General features: G+C 35.8%; 1 protein-coding gene and 1 long non-coding RNA gene across 7 annotated transcripts in view; both read left to right on the forward strand.

Moving 5' to 3' along the window:
• The window catches only part of TRPS1 (transcriptional repressor GATA binding 1), a 258,255-nt gene that overhangs the window by 183,928 nt on the left and 47,097 nt on the right, over positions 1–27,230 (forward strand). The window lies entirely within an intron of this gene.
• On the forward strand, positions 23,265–25,848 carry LOC147571885 (uncharacterized). The gene is made up of 2 exons (XR_015247027.1): positions 23,265–24,688; positions 24,773–25,848. It is a non-coding gene; the product is annotated as an uncharacterized LOC147571885 (long non-coding RNA).

Here is a 27,230-nt window from a genome sequence, read left to right on the forward strand (position 1 = left end):
CACAAAGATCAGTATACTGAATGACTGGAAAAATTACATGTACACCAAGGGCCAGGAGTTTCAATGGGTCGTCTTAGGATCCTGCCTACTCCAAGAAGTTACAGATTCCATAGTCTCAAAAGGAAACGTGGTTCTAGAGGTGATGTCTCCAGACAACTTGTTTTTTATTGCTGGTGTTTTTTATTCAGCTAACATTTCTGAAAGTGTTCCTGGAATGTATCATGCACTACTCTAGGTTTACATGCTCTATCAGTGAGATAAAATTGGGGAACTAATATAGTATTTTCCCTCAAATGCCACGGTTTGAAGAAGGCATTGTAGAAGGTGTTAGTTTTAGGAGAAGTAATCAATTTTTAAAGCTATTTTAGTTGAAGCTGAGTAGTTGAAATATTCTCAAGATGAGTACTTTTATGTTACACAGTAAGTAACAAACTCCAAACATGGAAGCCATACTTCCCTGAAGGGAAATGGGACAGGGATTTAGTAAAATTGGCTTCTAGTTCCTATTTGCTTCCTTCAGGGCAATATTTGACATGTCTTTAATGTCTCTGTGCTACAGATATATCTTCTATTATGGGGACAGTGTATTTGACTGGCTTCTCTCAGGCTAGTGTCACAAGACTAAAATTTGTATGAAATGTGGGCCAATCTAGCTGTCATTGAATCTTTAAATATTCAGTTTTAGGTATTTCAAATGAATACGGGGTAGTCCTATTATGATTCTGTGTTCACATATATTTTCTCTACCTGAGCCTTATTTTAGGCCTAACCTAATGAAAATATATGGCATTATAAGTAGTGTTAAAGATGGGGAAATGCTTAGGTTTTCTAGTTGGGAGATAGTCGGCCTTGTTTTGAGATACACTGATGTTGGTTTATTTTCATGAAAAAAGATGCTTTCACTAATTCTAAAATACCCGATTTATGATGACCCCATCCCATTCTCTTTTTTTTCCAGAGTTATAGTATTACAGTGATTAAAGGGAGGAAAGCATGTATTTTACAAAGCAACTATGACTCAAACACACTTTCCCATGAACGAGTGTTTGAAACCGGGAAAATTCTCAGTTGTTTCCTATTACGAGCAAATCCAGTTCATGTCTGTTAGATGGCTTTCAAACCTGTCTCTCATTTTAGAGACTGCTGTAAGCTGATTATAGTATAGTTTCTTTGCTGTGTTAAGTTATAGGTATGAAATTTGCAACCTGTGCCTTTAGATGGCTTAAAATTTTAGAAAGAGGTTAAGGAGTGCCTTTTCACCAGTGCCTACAGTGTGTATCTGCAAAGGTTTGGGAATCAGACCTGAATTTAAATATTCAGTCTGCCGCTTACTAACTGTGTGAGCTTATGCAAGTTACTTAACCTCTCTGAGCTTAAATGTTATCTGTAAAATACAGATTATTATTTCTTTATCGTGGACTGCACAGAATTAAATAAAAAGCATAAGGACCTCACATGATGTCTAGGACATTGTGCTAGTCTAACTGTACCAATACTGTTTCCTACTTCCTGCCTTTTATAGTCATGATCACATGTCTATTTTGATAGTGTTCTTCTCATTTACTAACAGAAAGTCACTGTATTTATTCTGTGGTAGGATATGTGTCAGGTACATAAGGATGAGTAAGACATAGTCCCTGCCCACGAAGAGGGTGAGACCAGCTTACGTAAAAGACCAATGTATATGCATTCAAAATGCAAGGCAGTTAAATAATGTTCATATGAAAATGCCAAATTGCAACTGCATATTACAAAAGATAGGAAGTTATATAACAAATTATATTGATCTCATGGAAATAATTACATTAACCTTTCTGGATTTTCCCATGGCTTTCCACTCATTTTGGTTGCAGCTAAGGTGGCATTCTTTTATCTAAAATGCCTGCAGGATATGCATTCTGGCTATTGAAGTTATATTCTTATTTCCTTTGCTGCTGGAATCATGTTGATGGTCAACTGAAACTGTTTTCATACTCTTTCTAGATTTGATCTTTGATGAAAGGAGCCCAGATGAATTCAAAGGCGTTACCTTGCCTTAGGGACTTCCTTCTACTATTAAATTGATGTATCCCAACTTTGTTGGGGTTTAAGGAATACTAAAAGGCCCATGTTTATTCAGTTTTGACTTGAAAGTTGGGAGGGGGTGTGTTCTCCTAGTAATGTGAGTTTGCCAGAGAAGATGGAGCCCTTGCTCGTGATTGTAATGCATAGCTCTTGCTTGAAATGTTTTAAATATTCTTAGCAATTGAAGGTAAACTGCTTTGTAAAATGCAAAAATTAATTCATTATTTATTACTGGAAGATCTTGCAAAGTCCTAATTGACCTGTATGCATGTTCAATTATGATTCAGTAGAATCAGTTTTTATATGTAGGCTAGGCTGTATCTTCTACATAATCAAAATGTGGTGAGCTAGTACTATATATGTCTGAACATACGTATATTTACCCTCAGTCGAAACCATTTGTTTTTTGTCTCAGTTGAGTGGTTAGTTTTGATGGAAAGCTGTTATTCAAACAGCAAAGCAAATGTCCTGATTTGGGAAATGGCCCAGTGAAATATATCAGTTTGGGATTCTGACTGACCCCTGATTTATACTCAGTCTTGACCTTAAGTATTCTTTTCTTCCTCTGTACTTCCTTAGTATTACATGAGACATATGAAAGAACTATTCTATCCTGCCCTATATTCTCTTCATTTGTGTCATTATTCTTTCATCCTAATTGTACTGAGATTTCCCAGGGAGTGTCTTTCTGTCAAGAACCATCCCAGTGCCTCTTACAGCACCTTATCTGGAGTAGAATTTTCTTAATCAAAGCTTAAGTCAAAAGTTTGATATTTGAGCTATCCTGAAACATTTCAGAAAAACTCAGAGTAGGGGAAATAAAGATCACTTTCTCAGGAGTTGTACTTATCCAGATCTCCAGCGTGTTCCTGAAAGTGGTTCTAAACATAGTCAGTCTCTGTTCTGCAAATAGTTACCCTCTGTATTTGTGACAAGCAGGCAGGAGCTTCCTTAAACAATAAACATAGTTGCTCAGATTTTGGAATGAATAGGGTTCTCATAATAGTTTGTATGCCCTAGTTTTTGGATGATCTGGTCCATTTAGATGAGGCTCTCTAGTGTTTGAATTATGAAACAGTATCACTTCACTTCCAGCATATTCTAAAACTTTGTGATTTTTGAGGGACAAATAAGTAATGTGATTACTCAGTATTGGAGCTGTGGTGGGCCCATGGTGAGGTTGGTTAAGATCAAAGGATTGTTTGGGGTAAAATGAGGGATTGGTAAGTAGCGTTATGAGCTCCATTTGCTGGCATCACAAAGTTTTGAGACAAAATGAAACTTAAACTCCATATGTTGGATGAATCGCCTTGGCTAGGTCATGCACTTTGCTTCTGAGTTTCATTAATTCTAAGTGGCAGCCAGCCTTCTAAAGAGCTATTTATAAACTTGAACTTTCTGACCTAAAAATGAGCAAACACGTCAAATATGTATACACCTTATTTACCAGTCACCTTTTTCTGAATCTGTTACATCCCTTGGTACTCGGAAAAAGGGGATTGGTAATTGAAAAACTATCAACAGTGTATTTACAGGAAAGAAAAAGCAAATATCAACATTGTGCAGATGATAAATCTAACCTAATACTTTTCTTTGTAAAAGTGAAAAAGAGCATAGCATTTAATATTTAATTGTAATCTAAAATATTTTTAAATATTTGGTAGTAAGCCTTTTTCCTAACCAATATTAATGATTTCAACAACTTATTTTAATGGCTGCCATGCACATAAATGTTGTGTTCATATTGAATCAAATCATTAGCATGGAAAAATAACACAAAGGCAGGTCCTGTTAACTAATTATGCTAGATTGGCACTTCAGAAGAGGTTCATCACATGCAAGTATAATCATTAATAGGAAGGAATCTTTTCAGGAGGCTTTCTATTTTAAAACTTGTTAACGAAAGGGATTTAATAAATGAATATGTGTGTAAAAATTGTTTCCCATAATATATTTGTCCTTTACATGCATTCAACTTACGGTGAAAAGTTACACATTAAGATAGATTGTTTCTCAATTTGATGTAGTATTCCTACATCAGAGCATTAGGTAAAGGGGAAAGAAATAAACAAAAGGAAGAAAATAAAATCAATCTCTCCCCAGATAAAAACTCCACACACCTAAAGAAGGCATCAGGGTTTCCCATTCCTTTAATATTCATCCTTCCTATTGATATAAGCCAGTATCAGAGCATAATCTACAAACTGACCTTTTCCCCTATAAATTCTATAAAAGATATAGATGCTCTGATAGCCATTTTAATGTTGAGTTCTTGTGTGTAAACTTCTTGATAATAATAGCAACTGCTTACTGAGTGCTTCCTTTATTCTAGGCACTCTGCTAAGCGTTTCGTATAGTATTTCATTTCATCTTTCTCTTAAAAGCTATAGATTAGCCAAAGCAGCTCAGAAAGGAAAAGTAGATTTCCTGAGATCACATGCTACTAAATGTAGAATTAGGATTTGTGCTCATGATGGTCTGTCTACTTCCAAGGTCATCTTTAGTCTGAATAAAAGAAAATTCCTGAACATCTTTAAACTGCATCATATACATAAAGCATATTGAAGCAAATGTTTTGTAATCCGAATTAGGGAAATATGAATAAAACTGTTCCCTTGTGAACCCTGCCTTCTTCCACCTCTCTTAGATGATTCTAAGAGCATTTGCTTCGTTGGGGAGTGAAAAACCATCACTCTCTCTGGACTGTAAAGTTACCTAGTCTTTTCTGCACACAGCGCTACTCTAAAGGCTTTCTGATGCTGTGGTAAAATGTTTGGCGGGGGGGGGGGGGGGGGGATTTTCTAAGAAATACATGTCATGCTTTCATTGCTTATTTTCCGGGTCCAGTTTATTAAAACCAAAATCTGTGCCAAGTTCACTGAGTGTTAATATAGAAGCTTTTCTTTGGCACCCATTTATTCCACTGACATAAATGGGTGCCAAAGAAAATCTTATACATACATATATATATATATATATATATATATATATATATATATATATATATATGTCATATTGTCAGTATTAGCTATCGTTGATTTGTGATGTCATTAAGTATAGATAAATGCATATAAAGGGGATATATTTAGGTAGAAGATTTTACAAAAGATCAAATTCTTTAAGGAAGTTGACAAAAGGTTTGGTGGGGTTCTTTTACATTACTCATCTCCTTATTTAGGATTCAATTATAAACATTTCCTAAGTCAGCTCAGGCTGGATACCATCCCCTTTACAGAGCCTTTCCAATGCAAAGGAATCTTTAACTCAGTATTTTCCCACCTTACAGGAGTGCTGATGCATAGGGGCACTTGCACCCTGGTTTATAACAGCACTTTCAACAATAGCCAAATTATGGAAAGAGCTTAAATGTCCATCAACTGACAGATGGATAAAGAGATGGTTTATATACACAATGGAATACTACTTGGCAATGAGAAGGAGTGAAATCTGGCCATTTGTGGCAATGTGGATGGAATTGGAGGGTATTATGCTAAGTGAAATAAGTCATACAGAGAAAAACAGATACCATATGTTTTCACTCTTATGTGGATCCTGAGAAACTTAACAGAAGACCATGGGAGAGGGGAAGGGGGAAAAAAAAGTTACAGAGAGGGAGGGAGGCAAACCATAAGAGACTCTTAAATACTAAGAACAAACTGAGGGTTGAATGGGGGGTGGAGGAGAGGGGAAAGTGGGCGATGGGCATTGAGGAGGGCACCTGTTGGGATGAGCACTGGGTGTTGTATGGAAACCAATTTGATAACAAATTATATTTAATATAAAAAATAATTTCACACCTGAATTAGAGTTCTGTCTGTCCTGTTGAGCCCCTTGCACTAGGCTGCAAGTTACACAAGGGCAAGATCAATGTTTAATTTTCCTGTTGTCTTGGGTAAGTGTTCATTTAGAAGTTGTTGAACTGATGAGGATTTATTATTTGAAATAATAAATCTATTAACTATATCAAGAGTCATACTTAAGTTTTTAGAATTGCCTTTCTAGGCAACTTGAGAAGATAAACCCAAATCAGGAAACTGTACCTTACTTATTTTATCCCCCTAAACACCAGTGCCTTGTAGTGCCTTATACACTATGTAGTACATGTTCAAAAGTTGTTTCTTAGCAGTTAGATGAATGACATTTTTTTAAGTTTATTTATTTTGAGAGAGAGAGAAAGAGAGAGAGAGAGAGAATGAGTGGGGGAGGGACAGAGAGAGAAAAATCCCAACCAGGCTTCATGCTATCAACACAGAGCCTGATGCAGGGCTCAGGCTCATGGACTGTGAGCATCCCTGAATGACATTTTTAAAGTAGAATTTTGTAACACATCGACTGTGTTTATGTGGAATATCTAACTGTTCCACCTCCAAAGATATGTAAACAGTACAAAAGGGAACGTAATATTCCTAGTCTAATGTGATATCTTCAGTCTTTATGATTCAATTTACAATGTGTTTTAAACATTTTTCCTCAAAAATGGATACATGGCACTAAAACTGAGTCAAATTCAAGAAAATAAGAAATACGGATGACCAATAAATAAGCGTAGAGTTTTAACCTTGTTATTAATAAAAGGAATATATACTTGAATAAAAATGGAATTCTGTTTTTTCTACCACATTGTATGAGTATGGGCTAGAGAGCACTTTGATGATATAAATTGGTATATCTTCCTGGATGTCAATTGGATAATACATAGTAGAATTTTAAATCAGCATACATTGCTAGAAATATAGCAAGAATTCTAGTAATTAGTCAAAAGAGATAACGTGTGGATGCTCATCACATATTGTTCACCTTAGAGAAAGGAGAGGAGACAAGAGGAAAGACAAAAAGGAGGGGTGGAGGAAGATTAGAAGCAATGGAAAACATGGGATAGCATCGACTTGGCTAAATCCACTGTGGATAACTATGCAAATAACACATGAAGAGGACAATGTAGATCGCTTTATATTTATTGACATGATACGACATTAAGTGAGTAAAAAAAAGTAGATTGAAGAAACAATCTCAGTAGTATGATTTTACTGCCTGCTGAGTATTTGCTCTATGACATAAAGACAAAGGATACAGAGATAGAAAACAGAGGCCATGTTCTAGTGGAGCTCTCCTACTATGGAACTCTGAGCCTTGGGAGTGGAGGGTGGTTATTTTAAACTCAAAAGATTTGACCTGGTTCTAAAACTTGGGGTCCAAGCTAGTGAAGCATCAGTGTGTCTACAACACTGAACCTATTGGAGGTTAGAAATTCACGTCTGTGGTGGAACTCAGTCTTCTGTTAGAGTTTCTAATCAACTGTGAAGAAGTAGTTGAGAGAAGCTTATGGGACACCTGGGTGGCTCAGTCAGTTGCACGTCCAGTTATCGGCTTAGGTCATGATTTCGTGGTTCATGAATTTGAGCCCCTCATCTCTCTCTGTCCTGTCAGTGTGGAACATGCTTCAGATCCTCTGCCTCTCTCTCTCTCTCTCTCGCTCTCTCTCTCTCTCTTTCTCTCTTTCTCTCTCTCTGCACCTCCCCCGCTCACTTTCTCTCAAAAAAAAAAAAAAAACATTGGGGCACCTGGGTGGCTCAATCAGTTAGGCATCTGACTTCAGCTCAGGTCATGATCTCACAGTTTAGGAGTTCAAGCCCTGCATTGGGCTCTGTGCTGACAGCTCAGAGCCTGGAGCCTGCTTTGGATTCTGCGTCTCTCTCTCTCTCTCTCTCTCTCTCTCTCTCTCTCTCTCTGCCTCTCCCCTGCTCACACTCTGTCTCTCTCTCTCTCTCTCAAAAATAAATATTTATACACACACACACACACACACATACACACACACACACTGGGAGCCTCTGCAAGATATAAAGGAACCCTACTCCCCCCAGAGCACTAATGATGCATGGTTATTTGAATATTACCATAGACTATTGGTAGCTGCTGGAACATCTCTAATTATTTTACGCTCAGAGATTACATTCCTTAGTTCTTATTTTTTAATATCTTATAACTGGATTAATCTTCCAAGTTTTATGTTTTCCCCCAAATTTTTGAAAATCTTTCCCCCAGTACCATTTCTGGAAATGGTAAATAACATCTTGATATTTCTGTGTCACGACTCTCTCATAATCCACTCAAGTGTTTTTTTACTTTTTTAACCTATGATAGGCTATGGATATTGAAGAAACTGTACTCAGCACAACTTATTACTGCTTCTGTAACAGGGACTATGGAATTTAAAGTTACTTAATGCTATGATTTTTCTTTATATGGCTATAATTGTATTTTTGAAAAATGTGAGCATGTGAAAGAATTATTTTATTTACAGTATTAGCTACAGTCAAAAGTAAGCATGTAAGTTTGATAAATGGTTTTTGAACTTTATTTTGAGGACCTTTTCAGAAGCAGAGGATAATGTTCTTCATTCCTTGTTAAGACTTTGGATGGGAATGAGGGGCATCTTTGTTTTAGCTGCAGCTCCCAATATTTTTATGAATCTCTCTTTTGCTTGATCATGTTGGTCCTTTTGAAGCTCAAACATTTATGAAAATTCATAGTTTTGTGCAAATATTGAGGACCTAGAATTGCAAAGTATATATAAACCAAGAACTACTGTTTGCTGGTTAGGCAGAAACTAAATTTCTGCCTAGCTCTTCCTAGCATTTTTAATTAGAATTACTTGTTTGTTACAATATGATTCTCTTCAAAAATAGATGCTCTGAGGCAAAAGTGGAACCACAGGCTATACATTGAATAGAAGGTTGATTAGTTGGACAAACTTCAGTGGTGGGAGCGGCCACGCTTCTGAGGGAAAGAATTCCTTCTCTGAAATTTCATTGTGGTAATTACTAGTGCCAATTTGAGTTCAATATTGTCAACACTTGTTTTGTAGTTGCTTATGAATCAGGTTCACAGTTTATGCATATTTCCTGTGCTTAAGCAAATAAAAATATTTTTCTGCATATTTTCTGAACATCCATCCCTTGTGGTAAAGCATATTTTATAATTAAAGATGTGCAAGTTTGTGTCATTTTCTTTTTTTTTCTTTTTTTCAAACTATGTTTCAAGTTCATTATACTATAAAATAGAGCATATCATTGATAGTAAATGTGGGGAAAGTGGGATATGTAGAATTCCTTCCAGATAGGAGATAGGGGGCTATTTTTTAATAGTAATTAACAGTATGAAGTATTACATGGAATAATTTCAGAGTGCTTTATTTATTAGGTACATTCCTGGTAATAGATGAGAACTATCGAGCTAGCACTGCTGAAGTGTACAACTGTGACTGAATGTAAACTGGAAATAGCAGAATCTTGGAAAAATGGTTGGGTTTTTCAAAAAAAATTACATATTCAGTATATTACCTTTACCATGGCATTATTTAAGACCAAAGTGCTTTCTTTTCCAATTTCCTGGACCCTATTATGCTTTTGTTGCAGTACATTAAAAGTGCTTATGCACGTATGGTAGTTTCCAAGAATTTCAAGTTGGTACCAACTAATTGTAAAAGCAAAGTGATCTAAGTTTCACAAGGAAGGAAAATGTGAAGGTGTGTGTGTGTGTACATGCACGTGTGTGTGTGTTTTCTTTATAATGAACAGAAACCAAAAACATTCTAAAAGACTTGCTGTTATCCCTAGAAGTTACTCAAATTATGCTGATTTTATAACCGGTACATGACTAAATTTGTGTTTTATGGCAAGAAAAGTTCATAAAATAATGCTTTTGTTATGGCACTCTTTTAAATACCATTTATGCATTTTTTATGAACCTGATTTTTTCACTTAATCCTCTGCTTTATGCACTTAGAGTTTAAAAAGTTGTGCAGTAAAACGTTATTGTCTTTAGCTTTCCATATTTAATTCAGGAAGAAAGCAAGTTCATTCTACACTTAATTTTAATTTCCTTTTGAATCTGGAAAGCCATTATTATTATTGTTTTCTTAGTGCCCAGAGCCTACACCATTATGGTCTACAACATTTACAAGGTACGGGCAGACAGAATTCCTATCTCTAGCCTTTTAAATAAATGACTAGATCCACATGCATGGCTTTAAAAACACTCTGTTCCCCCATATTTTTTTTTTTTTACTTCTTTAAATTTTCCTTTCTTAAAATTGAAAATTTGCCTTGAGTCTCCATATATAAATTGCAGGAATAATTTTATAGCTCATAATATGTTGATAAGTGAAATCTGGGTGCTGATTAGTTTAGCACGCCATTGCACACTGTGTTACTTCTTCTCACTAGTGGACCTCCGAAAATAAAGCTACTTTTCACTACTCGAAGAGGCAGTAAAGAACTGTTCTCTCTTCTCACTGATGATGGAACAAGAGAAAGATTTAAATTGCAGTGTGAGAGAGAGAAGTGCACAAGCCAGTTTTATTATAGTCTCTATCATTAGAAAAAGCTTTTGCAAAGTGCTGTGAATTTCCTTCCTCTAGAAATTCTTCTCTTCATCCTTTCCTTCCATCCATCCGTCCCAGAGTATGTTCTCATGGCTCAGTGGATTTATTTATGGTCCTAAACAAAGTCAAGAAACAGACCTGAGGTCCTTTCTATCATTATAATTGTGTAGTGATGGAAATAAATCAGACTCTAAGAATTTTTTCCTTTCATACATTTTGTGAATTCTGAGAAGTTTTAGTAATTTAAAATTTTTCAATTTATTCTCCTTCCTCTTTCTTTCTTTTCTTTCTTTCCTTCCTTCCTTCTTTCCTCTCTCCCTCCCTCCCTTATTTCCTCCTCCTTTCCTTTTCTTCCCTTCTCTTGTCTTCTCTTCTCTTCTATTTTCTTTCTGGCTATATTTATTTTCCTAAGGCTACCGGAATTTTTTTTTTTTAGTAACATCTTGTAATATTAAACTCATAACAATCCATCATGAATAATTTTCAGTAAATTCTACAGAAAATTTTATTATTTACAGGATGCCACATGACCAAATCATGAAAATAATTAAAAGTCATTTACTTAGAAACTAACAGTGAAATGACTCTCAGTTCTCTGTATTATACACAAATATATGAAAGGGAGTTTCCCCTGCATACTGTGGTTACAAAATTTATAGAACAGAATATTTCTTCTAAACCTAGTGTCTTCCTTTATTGTTTGGATTTGCCACTCATAACTTGAATGATCTTGAAATTCCCATAGCAGAAAGTTTTGCTCCCTAGTCTCTCCCAGAAAGACTTATTTCTAGTGCTGAAAATTGAAACAACTCCTTAGGGCATGAAGTTAGAACACGCAGCTTATTCCAGACCGCTCTTCTAAATATTAATGTAACTTACATGAATCACACGTAACATATACTGCCCCTTTGTGCAGGGAAATGCCACGCTTTTTATAGTTGTTGCTGTACAGCTAAGATAATAGGAACCAAAGTCGTAAAACAGTAATTAATATACTTCAGAAGTGAGCTGTTTTATTGGGTAGATGCTAATTAAGGATGATAGATGGCAATGATTGAAAAAAGCATAAACCATTTGGTCAACAAAAGTGAAAGGTCAGGTATCATTTTGAATGCTTTAATTAAAGATGCTTTGCTTTTTCTTCACCTCTCCTCTAAATATCTGAAGAAGCACGAAGGAAAGATCCACAGTAACTAAAAGGGAGATTGTGTATAGTGCATGCCCTAGAGCTCTGAGGATTAGAAAGATATGTATTGAAACATTGCGCTGACCTGACTTCCAGTGATCTTGCCTCGTGCTCTGCAAACAAATATACTAATGCATTCTGGGCATAGCACAGATCAGCCAAGTCTTTGTGGGATATTCATGTTCATCCTAAAAGCAGAGCATTAGGTTATGGAGACAACTGCTGCCCACATTTAAAGCAAAGATTCTCTGCCCAGAAATAAACTCTGAAAAGTTAGAAACTGGCTGAAGATCAACTTCATCTAATGGAATCCTTAATATCTGTGAAATCATCTAAGATGCAAAATTAAAGGAACTTCCCCAGAATGCAGTGTAATAAAACCTAATGCATTTTCTCATCTTCGGCACAGAGAATATGAGCCATAGATATGTTAGTTATTAACTTTAATTTGGTAGCTACCTATTACCCATTTGGTTGCATTTGTTTACATTTTGTATAATGTATATATTGCTATCATAATTAATAAAAAGAGCTTCCATTTCAATGGCTAATGTTAAAATATTTTAGATAAAACTACATTAACCAGACAAAATAAAGCACTTATTTTTTTAGAAACTAAACAAATGTCTGATTATAATAACACACTAATACATGTTATTTTGTCCATATTAGATATATAACATTCACAGACAAGGCTATAATTAAACAACCATCTTTTATGGAATTGTATATCAACATGTGTAATTATATTCTTAATATGTAAAAGCATGCATCATAATGTTTAAATAAATGCCATACAAGAATAAGTAAACAATTCCTTGTTTTCAGATTTGGGTAGCGATCAAATCTTGCATAGAATTATTTTAATTGTTGCATGGTATTATTTCTCATTAAACATCTCAGTCAAATATTGGAAAGGACATTGTAGCACATGTAATTTAAGATTGGTGACCCATAAAACGTTTCACTCTGCCAGTAGAAACCCTAATAATGCTACTAGAAAAAGAAAAAGGAGAATACATAAATGAGAAGTCCTTAAAAAGTTCTTGAAGTTTATATTTCTTGTGGCTAGGGAAACAAAGAGTAAAGAGGTACCGTCCTTTAAAATCCTGGCCTTGTCTCCCAATCATAGAGATAGTCAAGCTATCAGTGACCAAAGCATTTACAAGGCTGGACGTGGAAATATTCAGTCTGGTTTCAGTAATAGTATTTTATGAAATTAATTGAGAAATGTATTTTGTCCAGAAGCTTTCAAAGGAACTGAACTAGGTCTATAGCCAGTGGGTAGCATTGATGTGGTGTAGCGGTTGATTTTTTTTTTTTTTTAAACCGATTGATATTCTTTGGAAGAGAAGTGATAATATGATTGTGGCCATATTCACTGGGGCATGATGGGCAAAGGCATAGCTAGGAAAGTTTTTCCTCAAATAGCCAATTTACTGAAGACAACACCAGGCACTGTCTTCTTAGCACTGGTTAATGATGTTCTAGTTAATTTGTAACTTGCACAATATCTGTTCTTGCTGTTGCTGCCAAGCATATTGCAGATCAAGGAGCCTGTTATGCAACTGTGAATAAGAACCTTGGGCCACTTCACACTGTTTCATCTTGTCAAATGGGAGTTTTGTTTGGTTCAGCATGCGCACACGCGTGTGTGTATGTTAAGTAAAATCTGATGACTTTGAAGCAAACAAGTAATGGACTATGTATATCCCTTTGTTACATCTGTATACATGCCCTCTCCATGGGCTAGCAAGGTAGCAACTCTGTTCCACTGTTCACTTTTGTGCTGTTTAGATGTAAGAAACTTTTCAAAGTCCCTTCTATTTAGCCTTGGCAAGGGTGTTTTATTGTTCATTGGAGAGTGTCTCTAATCTGAAAATTCTCCCTAACTCAGACACAGTAACCACATAGTTAATAAGTGTCTCGTGAAAGTCTGAAAACACTGCCTACTTTTTCCACCCTGTCCTTCTAATCAACTTTAACACGACCTCCACCACTTCGTTCTGGGAGTCAGAATTCATGTAGAATGTACTAGTCGTTCATAGGCGTAAAGGAAATTGTTTTTATTCCTAAAGCATTTCTCCCTCCTAAAATCCTGGGTTAGATTAAGCAAATATCCCATTTGTGTAAATAAACGTTTAATTAAGCAGAGTTGGTAACAACGTCAGAAACAATAAAATGGATGATTTGTCAGAAATAAACTGCAGGACATCTGATCCTTTGAAGATAATTGAAAGTTGACTATTTTAAAACATGAATTGAAAAAAGATATATGCGGATCTTGATGAGTTACAGTTACATGAATAATTGTGGCATTCATATTTTGGAAATTAAAACTCAGAAATAAAAATAGTGCTCTGATTTGTCACTTCTCATCAACAAAGGGTGCGATCGCAGGTAGTGGTAGCATCTTTTGTGGGAATTTCTGTGGGCAAGAAAGTTCTAGAAAGTGTCCGCCATGGAGGCAGATGGTCAGTAATTCTCATCTTGTAAGGCGGGGCTGTGCTTGGCTCCCATCTCCGTTGCACCCAGTGTTACAGAGATTTTCCTTCAGTTGGAGGAATAAGTTCAGCTCTGATCAGCCTGGGGAAAAGTGATTACACTTCTTGCTTAGGTAGCAGACAAGATTTAGGTGTGCTGGAAGCTTGGGCTTATTCACCTAGTGAGGTGAGAGTAGTGATAAGAAATTTTGTGTTTCAGGCCGCTTTCCTATCCTGTTGGACATCGGTCTTATTTCCCTCCCTGAGTGACTTTAGAGCCTGCCAGCTACCACATTCCCGTCTCTCCCCTTTCCTGTTACACCCTTTAGTGTCACTAACTCTATCTTGACTCTCTGATACGCATAGATCAATTCAGATCATAAAAAAGTTCCGAGTAAATGGGCTTTATTTGTGTAACAAAAGGCACATTAGGAATATTGATGGGATTTATTTATTTATTTATTTATTTATTTATTTATTTATTGGCGGGATTCCTTTGTTTATTTTTATAAAAAGCCACCAAACTCCTTTCTTTCAAGAGGTTTCTCTGGTAGAGCCTCTGTACTGCTGATCTCCTAGCAAGGCAGTGTTTTTCTAGAGCAGTTTTCTGTCACAGAACAGGTTTAATAAACGTTGTGCTCACCACTGTATCCTCCCTCCATGTGCCTGAGCTGCTCTCCTCCCCACCCCTCCCCAACAGGCACGCAAAAAAGACCCCACCTCTCTATATGAGGGAAGCAAGTAACACTGACAGTGATTTTGTTTTTGTTTTTGTTTTTGTTTAACTTCTCCAGATTTTAAATAAATCAGTTCTGGTCATTTCTTTTATGTAAATGATTTGGGGAGGGGAAATAAGAACCTGCTAGAGGGCTGTCATTCAAAATTTCTTTAAGAAAATTCAAACCTGGCTTCAAATACGGGTCTACAGTAAGATCTTACCATTACGATATAAGATTACAATGAGAAAATTATTTTTATTCAATTCTGAGGGGAGGTCTATGAAAGTAGTGCATAATTTCAGAGCAGTTCTCTAGAGATGAATTTTTTTATGGTAAAATGAAGCAATGTAACATAATGCAAATCATACTACCATTACCAAAAGGAAATTAAAGTTGGAAGAATCTGTCAAAATATTGTGAAAGTTGAGGAATCAAACTTTATTACTTTATTTTTAGAATTTGCAAGATGTTCCACTGCAGAAATGCCTCTGGGCATTTGCAAAATAGAAGGGAAGTGAAGAGAGCAGTAACTGCTAAACCTGCAGGTTAATTCAGCCCTCAGCCATCTCTCCTGAGGCCCATTCCCCCCTTACCCCATTGAGCCTGTGGCAGCTCCAGTATCTAAGAGGGTTTTATGATTTCGGATGTTTCCTAGGACTCAAGCTCTCCAACATACTGCTTCTCCTCTTTGGAAACTAGCCTGTGTTTCCTTAGCGGCCCTTTCATGATTTTGAAGACTCTACATTCAGGTTTCAGAAAAATTCTGAAACTCACAAACGTTAAGAGAAAGGAAATAAAGCACTCACCTCTGTGGCCTTTGTCAACAATCTACTTTTCCTACTATATGATGGCAGTGTTTATGGTATTACAGAATTATCCTTTCAGTCACATCACTGACCCCATTTTCTTAAGAAGAAAATTAGCACAGTCCTCTAGCAAGCATTCTTGTTTCCTTTGCCTGTGGGATCACAGAGGTACTACTGACTCCATTTTTAAAAAGTCTAAGAGGTGAGGCAGAAGCTCCTTCAGGCCACCCTTTTGCCTCTCTCCCTTGTTGATTACTGAAGCCAGATTATAATTCATACATTAAGCCCGAAATATCGAGGAGGCAGTGTATAGAGTTTAGAGTTTTAGCAGTTTTGAGTTCTCAACCTTTCGCGGGCAGTGTGTGCTGTGATTACATCTGCTATGTTTGTAGAGGTGGCTTTAATGAGTCACAAGCAATGGAGCTACATCCCTGCGTGCCGTGAACTTCCCAATTATTTCTTCAGCTTAAGGATACATATTTAATTTTCAAACTTTGCCGTAATAGGTGTCAGAGATGCCAATTAATTTTATAAAGTATTGCTTTATTGTAACAAGACTGTCATACATGTGAGCCTTTATAATCGAAGATAAATGGAGCTCTCATCTTTAAGTAGATTTTGTAAATGAGTAACCAAAGCTTCTGTGTCATACTCAGTTCTTATGTGTGCAATACTAGATCATACCTTCACACAGAAACTAGGTCTGTTCTAGAATAACATTGGAACAACTCATTTTATTCCCAGAAGTTCAGATGTAGTAATATTACTGATGATTGGTTACAAATCTTTTCTGTTTTATATATATGTGTGTATATATTAGGTCAATGGATGTATATTAGAGAATACAACAGAGCCATATATATGTATATATGTATATGTATATCATATATACACACACACACACACACACACACACACACACACATGGAGAGAGAGAGAGAGGGAGGGAGAGATTGAGAATTTCAGGGACGTAGAACTCACAGTTCTGTCCTAGTTTCTCTGAAGGGTTCAGAGCCACACTTTACCAGCTAAACTGCTGCTTTTGATGGTTTCTGTTGGCCAAGGCCGAGAAAGCCAAATGTATTATAAAACTTTATATTGAAAAATTTTAATAATGTGTTTAAGCCCACATTTTTGAAGCTAGGACTACATTGAATTGATTTCCAAAAGCATTTAGAATTTTTCTTAAACCCTAGAGAAATGCCTTTTGAAATATTATCCCAATTTACCAACAACAAACCATTGCAATTATAATAGGACACATTGTAAAGATTTTTAATTTTCCATTTGTGATCTTATATTCTTTGGTGGTTAAGTCTTTAAAACCCCAGCTCTAAAGTGAAATTGAAAAGTTCTTAAGAAAAGAAATCTGTTGTTACCAAGTCTAGGGTGGGAGAGAATAATTACACATAGCTTTTTGATAAACAGTCCAAATTGTGCTTCAAAGGACAGATGTGGCTTTAATAATCTGAAACATTTGCATTTTCAGATTAAACTTTGCTTGATTGCATTGTACTTGATATGTATACTTAAATCTATATGTTAAATGTTATACTTTGATATAGCACATCTTGTTTGACTTTGTTCCTATGATCTGACAAGCTTCATTATATAATAAACTGGTTTAAATAAATCTTAAAGACATAAAAGTGTTCCTGACAGTAAGAAAAAACTTAAAGCTCACAAATGATATATCGGTTAGATGTTCCAGAGAGAGTCAAAGTTTTTTCATTCAAATCTTTGAACATGTGTTTTGAATAAAGCTGTAAGGCATTTTCCAGTAACCAGTGTTGTATTACAAAAATGAGTAAAGTAAAACAAAAGGAAAACATGTTTCAACATTTTATTCAGTATTGTCACATATTGTTGCACATTTCCTGCTGGAAGTAAATGTGACATTTGTGATGCTAATTTTTCAAATCTAACCTTTTATATCATATAAAATATTGCTGAGAATATTGTGCTCTTGTCAGACATCCACAAATAATGAACCACTCTATCAGAGTTCAAATGGGTTCCTAATAGGTTGTGTGCAATTATATTGCAGCTCTGATGTAAATCCATCATTATAATTTTTGAATTTTTCTGCTAAATTTTATCTAAAAATAACCAGAGATAAGTAGGTTATGGAACATTTGACCCAACATCCTAGCAGTTTGTATGGAGTCAAAACCAGAAAATCATACCACTGTAGTTAAATTGACCGCCAGGGTGGACAAAGCATTTGGATTATATGATAGGGTGATATAATGGGGGAAATAAACAAGAATAAGTTTAATTAAAAGTAGGAAATTCTATGGTCTATTACTAGGATTTTACTGTTTTATTAATTGAGAATTAATGACCTAGCCGACTCAGAAGTACAAAAAACATATCAGGACATCTATTTGGTAATTTTGCCTTTTATAATAAACAGCTGTCAAGGCTAACGACATAGACGAGGCAAAGTATGGAGCACGTGCAAGCAATTTAAATATTTAAAACGCCAAATTGGAGAGCAAGGTACTTAAGATCAGTCTATAAACTAATTTATAGAAAGATGGATATAATTTATTTCAATGTTATATTTGTTATATTATATATTTTATTAAAATATTAGCTTTGGAACAAAATCTAAAACATGTACTTTGTGAGCTGTCAGTAGTACTACGTTGCTACTAAGGGAAGCCACTTCTGAAATAAGGAAAACTGAATATTCAGGCTGAGGAATATTCCCTTTTTTACAGTATTAATTTATTAAGTGGTTTTAAAATTTTAAATTGTTTCACAATTAAATGATTTTGAATAATTGATAGCTTGCAACCAGTGGAACACTTTTAATAACCTACTCCTTTTTAGCAAAGTGGGTAGTTCCTATAATCAGGGCTTCCAGGCTAGCCAGCCTGGAGATGGATATTTGGTTTCATCCACTGAGTGTGGTCAGCAGCTGGCCAGACTCCCTTGCACCACTCCATGAGGTCCCCAAATCTGACCTTTAAGGTTAGGAGTATTTACATGAATTCTGTCATTGTTGTGTCTAGGAATTTAGACAGAATTTATGAGGAGGGTGGCAAAAGACATTACTTTTCATTTCACTCTTCCTATAAAGATAAAATAGTTAAATTTATCAGAAAAGAATGAGCATTTCTTTTCCTCGGTTTTCAAATTGGTTATAATAAATGTAATTTCTATATCCAGCATTGTTTTCAGGCACATGCGGTCAGTCCACATGAGGGAGATTGTGGGTGTCACATAGGTTTCTACCCAAGCTTTGAAACACAGAGCTCCCACGATTCATTCCCTGCCTGGAAAGACTTGAGAATATTTCGAAGTGAACGTATCTCAGCAACCAAGCCAAAGTGTCAATATCATGAACACTTTTCTTCAGATGATGTCTCGGCTTTCACAGAGGGTGCTATACAAACGGTTTTATTTAAGCTCACAGCAACATGAAGGAGAGAAGGCAAGTGCTACTGCACTTATTTTATGAATGAGAAGGTTGAGGCTAAGAAAGAGTAAACATTTTGTGAGAGCAAACGAAGGATCCTACCATTAGCCAAATTTTGATGCAATTATGTGTTTGAAATAGGATTGGTGGTGGTTGTGTCCTCCATGGTTTCATCCCCCCATATCCCTAGTGCACACTACACTGACTCATGTGTACTAGGTGCTGCTCAAGAAGGGCACTGAATAAATGAACAGAGATTAGAAGCAAGATTTCCTGGCCTTTCACATTTTACTATCCATATGGTCAGATGACTACAGAACATGATTTCTAATGATTAGTGTGTTTTCCAGAAGTGTGCTTTCTTTTCTGAGGCGGCACATGCCTCTGGTAGGATTCTGAAGGTGATGGGAGGAAATAACACTTCCTTTTATAAAATTTTGTTTGTGGTCTTAGAATTTAATGACTTTAAACATTAATTGTATACTCAACTATGTGCCAGGTACTCTTGGAAACATCCTCCATGCACTAATTCACTGAATCCGAATAACTCTGTGAGGTAAACACATTTGTCATCTTCATTTTATAGATGACATGACTGATGCTCAGTAGAGGTTAAAGAACGTGCTCAAGGTCACAACACAACAGCAATGGCTGCAAGCCCCAGCTCGTGACCACTATGTCAATCTACTGGTTGAAGCCCTCATATGAAGGGGTGATGGTGGTCACAATGATTTTTCTACCCAGGCAGCTGCTAGATTGTCTGCAGAGATCTTTCTGCCATCTTCTCCATGCACCGAAGTTGCTTGGGAACCATCTTGTTCCTTGGAGATTGGTAGCGACGACCCAGGGTGTTGTTGACGTTTTGAGAGTGAGATCATGTTTCTTCAGAATACCCTCATTATGAATTTCATTCACACCTGGCTGTAGGCTTTGCTCTTTTGGTATAGGAAAGTAGTAGGATAGTAGTTACTTCTTGGAGAGGAGAAAGCAGAAAAGTATTGGAAACAGGTAAACAGGAAGCTTCTTCTCCATTGATAGTGACTTTGGTTTATTTGTGGTGCACATTGTTTGTTTGCTTTAAGGTTAGAATCTGTTAGATTGTGCTTTCATTATGTTATTTTTATGTTGGTGTGTTTGAAATAATTACTAATTTAAAAAAATTCAGGAACATAAAATAGATCTGGACCTATAGGCAGTCAGTGAACATTTTGTGACTCTGGAATGGATAGGTTCAAGCATAAAGGATGTACAGGCAGCTTTTATTCATATCTTGAAACAACTATATTTCTTTCTTACTCCTATAGCTGAGGTTTGTAGAAATCAGTTAATAAAGAACTTTGAGGAAAAACTTTATCATATTTTTTAACGCAAAAGGCCCTTAGAGGCCAACTAGACTGAGAAAATCTGAGGTATAAAATATTAATTGACTTGAGAGATGCCACAAAGATTGTTGGTTTAGGTGTTCATTAGTTCAAGAAACCTTTATGGAATGCCTACCATGGGAAAGGAACCTTAGGTGTTTCTGGGGACACACAGATGAATAAGACCGTGTTCACAAGGGATTCATGGTCTTTAGAGGGAAAGCATCTGTGTAAACAAATAATTATAATACAAACTATTAATTGCCTTAACAAAATATATAATTGATGCTCTATCTAGAACTACCCATCACCTATCTACCTATGTATGTATGTATATATGTATTTGTCATCCATCTATCCTTCATACATATAAAGCTTTTGGTACATTTCCTGAAACATCGGGAGTTAATAATCAATAGTCTTTGAATGATCTGATACTACCTAGAATTCCTAGATTTTTCTTTGTATATTATAACATGCAGAGAGAATTCAGCCAGGACTACTTATTCAGTCTTTATCACTCTTCTGTTTGTGGGACTATAAAGCATTCAGTGAACCTCTCGGACAAAGCTATTAACTACTCTGCTGTTAACCACTATGCTAATACTGTTGTATTGTAGATACATCTGTAGCTAGACTTATTTGGCCATTTTAAAATACTTGTTACATAATTTTGTTTCAACCAGAAGATAAACATATTCATATTGGGTACTGTCTCTTACTCATTGTGTGTGCCCAGGGCGAAGAATATAATAGGTGATCGATAAATGGGTGGTGTTGCTTGAATAAATGCATCCTACAAAGATTTCAGAGGGTAGAGGGGCAGGTGGTAGAAAAATTAATTATCCAAACTGCTTCTTAGACCTTTATCTGAGTAAAATGAGTTTTGAAGCTTGTAGAAAGTGAATAATCATGGTGTTGGTTGTAAGGCTTTACTTGGTTCTAAGGCTTGACTCTAAGAAAAAAGCTCAAGTTTCTAGATCACATGAGTGGCTCCTTTAACGATCCTGCCACCAATGTGTTGTTCTTGCAATCTAGTAGCAAAATTCTGTTGTAAAATAATGTTCTTGCTCTAGTAAATGTAATTTCAATGCATTTTATTATATGAAAATAAAGAAATATATAATGTTGAAGTTTTACAAACTCTAGGGTTATATACAAAAAGAAAATCTGATTTTTGGTTTTAAGTCCAGAAGAACTTGAAGTTAAGGTTCAAATACCAACCTTAACCATATGATAGACTTTTCACACTGAACTTTCAATAAGATAATCATATTGAATCTGGTATGGATTGTGTGTGTGTGTGTGTGTGTGTGTGTGTGTTGTTGATTTTATGTACTAGATAAACTAAGATAGTAATATTTCAAAAAAATAGAATTATATTGTTAATATGCAGTCTGATCATAAATTTAACTGAGCAGGTGATTATATTTAAGGATGGGTTATTTGCAGTTCATTCATTTATAAGACATTTGTTGGACACCTCCTATGCATGGGACACTGTTTTAGGCACTGGAGATATTTCAGTAAGCAAATGAGACAAGAGTCCCTCCTTGCTCAATATCTTTCCAATAATTAAGAAAAATCTAATTATTGGGACACCTGGGTGGCTCAGTCGGTTAAGTGTCCAATTCCTGATTTCAGTTCAGGTCCTGATCTCAAAGTCGTGAGATGGGGCCCCCCATTGGACTCTGCACTGGGCGTAGACCCTGCTTAGAATTCTTTTTCCCATTCTTTCTGCCCCCACTGTCCTCTAAACAAACAAACATTAAAAATCTAATTATTAATGGGTAGCTAATGTCCTTGAAAAGAACTCGCTGTTATGTTATTGAAATACATATTACATGTATATTATATACAAAATTTTGTATTACACATGTATCATTTTTTTAAAAGTCTGTATATGATTGACCCCCTTCTTGCACAACTTTTACTTACTCAGCTGATCTACAGAAAAGACATGGTTATCCATTTGTATAATTCAATATGCTGACAAAATCCTAGCTTCAGAGACATGTGGATAACTTCAGTGGTCTGAATTTGATTATGCTCTACATATGGGAAACAATCAAAGTAGTGTAAAGGGATTTCATAGTGTAACTCCATTAAAATCAGTAAGAATTCTGCACACCTAAACACCTGTTCACAATTCAGAAATTCAGGCAGGCAGTTCCACTTAAAAGATCACTAAATCAACAATCTAATATACTAGTCTTTGGGGACCATAGTTTTATCATCTCACTTGGTTTTCATTTAACTTTGTCATTCTACAAAAACATTATTATGGGTAAGAAAATTATATAATTCACTTACCCTGTTGTGGTTCTGGGGTTGTTGATCTTGATCCTCTTAGAAGAATGGCTCAAAACCTAGGTGAATAGGGAGCCGACTTAGATGTATCACCAGTTGGAACTTTGGGAAATACAGTGCAGTGCAAGCTCTCATCAAATATGAATTGGTTACAAAAAAAAAAAAAAAAACTAAAATTTAAAACTAAGAAGACGTGAGCAAAATTTATTTTTAATCTGTGAATCAACACCTTTAATGAGAAAGTACTGCTTTTGACCAAGAGTTAAAATGAGTTGAAATCCATTTGGAGGACCAGTTATCAACAAATTAATTAATTGCTTTTATTCACAGTGAGGTTTTAAGGCTTTTTTAGGTTTTCATAGAATATATCTAACTCAGAGTGTGTTAGGTTCTTTTCCCTTTTCACAATTCACATCTGTTGGTATTTTACCTTACATTGCCCTAAAGTTTTATTTTTTTACCATGAAGAAAAATTTCAGTAAGGTAAAATGTAAATAAAGCAATGGATGGGTATTTAAGAATTTTTTAGGATCTTAGCTTATTAACTATTTGTTTATCGTAAATTACAAGTTAATTTTATCTACTCATTGGATAACACCAAAACTGGGTTTTATTTTGAACAGTTAGCTTCAATTAATATATGGATTGGAAAAGCATAAGCCTGCATGAACAATTCCATATATTAAAAATGCTAGCCTTCACAATTAATTTAATGGTGTTAGCTTTTAAAGATGGAATTTAAACATAGTTTTGAAAGGATGTCTTTTTTCACGGTGAAAGTTTTCAATTCTCCATGAATAATTTTAATTTAAAATAGAATTTTTATAGATGTCTTCCATAATTAATCAATACTCTGCTCTTTCAAAACAGCTTCTCTAAGCTCTAAGTTCTGTGTTCCTAAATGTGCAGTAAATGAGTAATTACTCGTGGTTTCAGTCACATCTGAGTAATTTTCTACACGTGTATTGTTAAAATTTGAATTGAAGGGATAGCAACATTATTGACTAGAAACATAGCCTGTTGGGAATGAAGGGCCATCAGCATGAAGCATCCAATCCTGTCTGCTCACATCTGACACCCACAGAAGTGCACTGTGTATATTAAGAAGACTACACTAATTGTATTTCCTTTCAATTAAACTAAATACTCATTTAAGAGAGATCTAGATTCAAATATGCCTTATACCATTTACAGAACAGAATCTGAGCTTTGCTAGCGTGTCTATTTTTGGAACACTATAAACAGTCCAAGAGCACAACCTCCTGCCTTCTGCGAGCCATTCTGTTAACTTACCAAATCATATCCCCTAGGGAACCTTGTCTTTGACGGTCTCCCTTCCATTTCCTCACATCCACTCACTGAGCATCAGGGCTGAACAGGAACTAAAAGTCACGTGATCTCATGTGGTGCCAAGATTTCTCTTGAATTTACCCCTCCTTTCAGTTGTCTCTGTCATTGCTTAGTCATCAGAACCCCATAGACTTCCTAAAGAGGCTGCAGTTTTTACTTCTCCAATTCATAATCCAGACTTCCCACAAACGTCCATGCCTAATGCACAAACAGGATTACTTTAGACCCTGCACAGAGCCCCTGAATTGCTCTCCTTGCTTGGAGTAATCCACACCAGCGCTCTTAGCCATTCAGCACTCTTCACCCACCTTCTCCTTTGGGTTCCAGTTCACAGTCCTTCCAGCTTCAGCAATCACTAAAGTCTTTTCTGTTGGGCAATCAGAGCACTGCTCACCATTCCCATCTTTGTAAATACTGAGTTTGGGCCAGCTTCAGTACTCTTCGAGTTTTGTTTTTGTTTTCTTCTTTAATCTTTAAGGTAAAGCTAACTATATTTTAGTTTGAATCAACCTAAGTTCTATACCTTTACAACTACTGTATTTTATCTAATCAGTCTAAATTAACCACTTCCTTTTCTTTGCATTAATACTATTTAGGCTGTCTCTCTCTGTCCCAAAAATAAATAAACGTTGAAAAAAAAAAAATTAAAAAAAAAAAATTTAAAAAAAAATACTATTTAGGTACACACTGTGCTCTCTCTCTTTTAGGACAACAGTGTTTTATTCATTTCTGCTTTCTCTACTGTATTTGGTTCATTTTTTGCCCCCACTAGAATTAAAGCAAGAATTTTTGTCTTAACTGTTCCCTGTTCTGTCCCCAGCTCATACGACAGTTCATAAACCCTCAGTAAACACTTGTTAAATGAGCAAATAAGTTTGCTCATTACTAGATGCTGGATTGCACTGATTTGAACAGAACACTTCTTAAAAACATGTATGTCCATGTATTGTATAATGAAGATTTTGCAAAGTCATTTTCATAGCAAACTTCTTAATAAATTTACACTCAAATGATCTAAAATGATGAGAATTTTATTATATCAAAGAAAGAAAAAGTGTGCCCATGTTGTGCCTGTGAATTTGCTTGAGAAAGAAAATAGAGGAGCCATGTATTTTATTATTTCTTTATGATTTGCTTACATCTAAATATACTGAGAAATACTCCAGACAATTTTTCAATGTGTAAATCTTTTTTTCTTAAGTTTATTTATTTATTTTGAGACTGTGTGAGCAGGGGAGGGGCAGAGAGAGAGAGGGAGAGAGAGAATCCCAAGCAGGCTCTGTGTTGCCAGAGCAGAGCCCAAGGCAGGGCTCAGACTCATAGACCGTGAGATCATAACCTGAGCTGAAATCAAGAATCCAATACTTAACTGACTGAGCCACGCAGGTGCCCCTTCAATGTATAAATTTTAAGATGGCCTTAGCCAAAGTGAGTAGTTTGGGAGAAGATTTTAAATTCACTTCATTTCTAAAATATTTTGGTTCTGTTTCTTAATCCCTAGCTATCATTGATTTGAATCCTATAAATTTTTATTTAAAGAATTCATTTTTAAAAGTTAACAATATGTGGGGTGCCTGGGTGTCTCGGTCAGTTTAAGCATCCAACTTTGGCTCAGGTCATGATCTCGCAGTTCATGAGTTCAAGCCCTGTGTTGGGCTCTGTGCTGACAGCTCAGAGCCTGGAGCCTGCTTCAGATTCTGTGTCTCCCTCTCTCTCTGCCCCTCCCCTGCTCATGCTCTGTTTCTCTCTCTCTCTCTCTCTCTCTCTCTCTCTCTCTCTTTCCCTCTCACTGTTTCAAAAAATAAAATGAATAAACATTAACAAATTTTTTAAAGTTAACAATATGTGGGGTACCTGGCTAGCTCAGTTGGTAGAACATACGACTCTTGATCTCGGGGTTGTAAGTTTGAGCCCCATGTTGGGTGTAGAGTTTACTTAAAAAATAAATAAAATCTTTAAAAGTTAACAATATACTATAGGTTAATTAATTATTTAGAGTACAATTCAAGTGCCAGATCAGAGTAAGAATTTAGGAACAAAAACATTATCAAACCTGAATTATCAAGAAAGACAGGAACTGTGGCCTGGGTGACTTTGTCAGTTGAGCATCCAACTCTTGATTTCGGTGTGGGTCATGATCTCAGGATCATAGGATCAAGCCCTGCAACAGGCTCTGCACTGAGTATGGAGCCTGCTTAGGATTCTCTTCTCTTTCTCTCTCTCTCTCTCTCTCTCTCTCTCTCTCTCTCCCTCTCTCCCCTCTCCTCCTTTCCTTCTGCCCTTCTCCCTCACTCATGCTCTCTCTGTGAAATAAAACAAAATAAAAAAAATTAAAGAAATAAAAATTTTAAGAAAAAGGAAGGGGTAAAACTTCCAGAGTAATGGAGTAATACCCTGAGAAGTTAAAGCATATAATTCCAGGTCAGCTGGAATCAAATAGGATATATACAGAAGTTCATCATAGGTTGCCTCATTTTTAATCTAGAAAAATTTGCAGTTGCTTGTAAAAATACATTGCCCATGTATTACAAACTGTGAAAGAAAGTATTTTTCTCTCTCAAAAAGAAGCCATATGGCTTACAAAAAAGAATTCTGGCCTTGGAGAACAAAAGAAAAAAGCCAGATTTGAAACTTACTAGATATGTTATTCTGTCTCTCAGCTCTGTTTCAGGGTCTTGAAAATGAGTTCAGTTTCCCCATTTAAGTGTGTTAATAATGCATTGGTGTTCAGCAAGGATTCCCCAAACTGCCTGAATTGTGCAAGCCCAGTGGAGCCCCGAGAATCCATCAGACCTTCTCCCTTAACAGCTTCACTTGTACTAATTATAGGTCTTAGGCACCCATGCGAGTTTGAAAAAAGGGCTTCACTGATATAAAAAGTTTGGAAACCACAGGAACAATGTGTATAAGCTAAAAAATTAACATGCACTCATAAATAATAGCTTCCATTATTAGGTAATACATGCTAGGTCTATTAAATATTAAAACATGAACCTCCTGTTACTGACTCATAACCTCTCAGGTTACCTGGACAAAGTGTCTTACAGAAGAACACTGTAAGACATCTCATGTGCAATGAAGGCTGGATGCAGGCATTGCATTTTTATAGTCACTTAAATTTGTTTTGCCTTTGTTGCA

Source organism: Puma concolor, chromosome F2, assembly GCF_028749965.1.
Source record: "Puma concolor isolate L17-30 chromosome F2, mPumCon1.1.hap2, whole genome shotgun sequence".
NCBI classification, from domain to species: Eukaryota; Metazoa; Chordata; class Mammalia; order Carnivora; family Felidae; genus Puma; species Puma concolor.